We start from the raw sequence: 2945 nt of genomic DNA, 5'->3' as shown, positions 1-2945 counted from the left end.
ATCCTGTGTGTGTGTTTCCATATGAAGCTAAAAATTGTCTTTTTAGGATCTGTGAAGAATTGTATTAGGATTTTTTAAATGGGGATTTCATTTAATCTATAGATTGCTTTTGGTCAGATAGCAATTTTTACTATATTAATCATACTGATCCATGAACATGGAAGATCGTTCCATCTTCTCTTCTTCAGTGTCTTAAAAGTTTTTTTTAGCATACAAGTTTTTTATTTGCTTGGTTAGAGTCACCCCCAAGATATTTTATATTATTTGAGGCTATTGTGAAAGGTGTTGTTTCCCTGATTTTTCTCTCAGTCTGTTTGTCATTTGTATACAGGAGGGCTACCCATTTTTTTGTGTTAATTTTTTATCTAGCTGTTGCAGGATATTGGATCCCATTGTGAAACCTGAGATCACGAACTGTAAAAACCTGTTTTTAACTGTGGTGTGGTTCAATCTTTGATCTGAGAATGTTCTGTTTACTGTAAACAAGTGCTTGTGTTTTGGCTCAGCCCTAGCACACACCTTTAACCCAAGAGCTTTCTGGATTAAATAAAGTTAACCCTAGATCAAGAGGTGGAGGAAGCAACCAGACTGACAAGAAGTGAACATGAGAAAAAAAGACCATAGTGAGGGAGAGGAAGCCCAGAGAAAGGGCTTTTTTCTCCTGTGACATCAGCTGAGCAGGAACGTCAGGTGGGTGCTTTCTCTGCCTCTATGAGCTAGCAGGTTTTCACCCCAGCATCTGGCTCCTGAGTCTTTAGTAGTAAAATCGAATGATTGGAATTTTCTTCCTTTATAACAACATTCAGCTACTTTGCTGAAATAGCAGCTGTAAGAGTTGCCTGATGAAATTTTTAGGGTGACGTATGCATATTATCATATTATCTACAAATAATGATGCTATGACTTTCTCTTTCCAAATTGTATCCCCCTGACCTCCTTCAGTTGTCTCGTTGCTCTAGCTAAGACTTCAAGTACTGTATTGAATAGCTATGGAAAGGGTGGACAACCTTGTTTTGTTCCTGATTTTAGGAGGATGGCTTAGAGTTTCTCCACTTAAGTTGATATTGGCTACTGACTTGTACACTGCCTTTAGGAGCCACAAGGCGGTTGCTGGGAATTGAACTCAGGACCTCTGAAAGGGAAGACAGTGTTCTTAACTGCGGAACCAACTCTGCAGCCCTGTAAACTGTCTTTATTATGTTGAGTTATGCCTCTGGTATTTCTCATCCCTCCAGGCCTTTTATCATGAAGGGGTGTTGAATTTACATATGTTGAACCATCTCTGCGTCTCTGAGGTGAAGCCTGTTTGATCACAGTTGATTGATCACGGTCGAGGTCGATGACCTTTTTGACTCATTGTGTTCATGGATTCAGTTTGTAGTTTTTTTGTTTTTTGTTTTTTGTTTTGAGAATTTCTGCATTATGTTCATTAGGGAAATTGGTCTGTTATTCTCCCTGGCTGGTGGGGGACTGCGGCTTTAATTCTCTTTCTTAGTTTGATCTTTATGTGGTTTGGGTATCAGAGTTAACTGTAGCTTCATAGAACGAATTCAACAATGTCCTTTCCAATTCTGTTTTGTAGAATATTTTTAGAGTATTGGCATTAACTCTTCTTTGAAAGTCTGGTAGAATTCTGTGCTGAAACCATCTTGTTAGAGGTCAGAAGAGAGAACTAAATAGCCCGCAGCTAGAGTGGTTGTGAGCTACTCAATGTGTGTTCTGAAAACCAAATGCGGATTCTCTAGAGAGTAGCAAGTACCCTTAACCTCTGAGCCATCTCTCCAGGCCTCATAATTGATTGATGACTGATTGGTTGATTGACTGATATAGGGTCTCTTGTAGCCTAGGCTGGCCTTGGACTCTGTATGTAGCCAAGGATGACTTTAATGTATTTATTTTTATTTAGTGTATGGATGTTTTACCCTGCATGTATGTCTGTGTGGAGGAGTCTGGTCCACTGGAACTGGGGTCATAGGCAGTTGTGAGCTGCCATGTGGGTGCTGGGAATTGAACCCAGGTCCTTTGGAAGAGCATCAGGTGCTCTTAACCACTGAGCCATCTCTCCAGCCCCCAAGGATGACTTTAAACTCCCGACTTCCTGTCTCTACTTCCTAAGTGATAATATAATAGATATTATATATTAGAAATAATATATGTAATGTATCTATTTTTATAATATATAGAAAAATAGAGAAATGCATCTTTAATAGATAACATAAATGTGCCATCTTGCCTTGTTTGTACCATGCTGGCATTGTACATGAGCTTTATGGATGTATTTTATCACCTGAGCTACATCCTCAGCCTCCAGATGATCAGTCTGAAAGCAAAATTATAATTTAGGAAGAACAGTGATGAACTAATGGAATTATATGTTTCCTTTTTCTTTCTAAAATTTTATTTACTTAGTGTTTGTCTTTATGTGTGTGTGTGCGCGTGTGTGTGTGTGTGTGTGTGTGTGGGTGGGTGAGAGAGAGAGAGAGAGAGAGAGAGAGAGAGAGAGAGAGAGAGAGAGAATAGAGAGAGAATAGATTCATATAATTCACAGTGTGGATGTGAAGATCAGCAGACAAGTTCTCTCCTTCCACCTGTTTTGTTTTTGTTTTGTTTTGTTTTGTTTCTAAAAATTATTATCTGTGTATGTGCATGCATACATGTGCACAGATGATGGTAGCACTGCTGTGCTGCAGTGTGCTTTGAGGCTAGATCCCTCCTGCTGTTTCTGCTGCTGTGCTCTGTACTCAGGCTTGCTCACACCTTGCAGAAGATGCGCTGGCTGGGATCACAGATGTGTACTCTGCATTCAGACGTATATGCAGGCTCAAGGCTTGAATGTTGGTCATTAGAACTGCATGGCAAGATTTTTATTTTTCTGAGACAGGGTTTCTCTGTGTAGCCTAGGCTGTCCTGGACTTACTTTGTAGACCAGGCTGGCTTCAAATTCA

The sequence above is a fragment of the Acomys russatus genome, chromosome 4 (genome assembly GCF_903995435.1).
Source record: "Acomys russatus chromosome 4, mAcoRus1.1, whole genome shotgun sequence".
Taxonomy (NCBI): Eukaryota; Metazoa; Chordata; class Mammalia; order Rodentia; family Muridae; genus Acomys; species Acomys russatus.
This window is presented reverse-complemented; position numbering follows the sequence as displayed.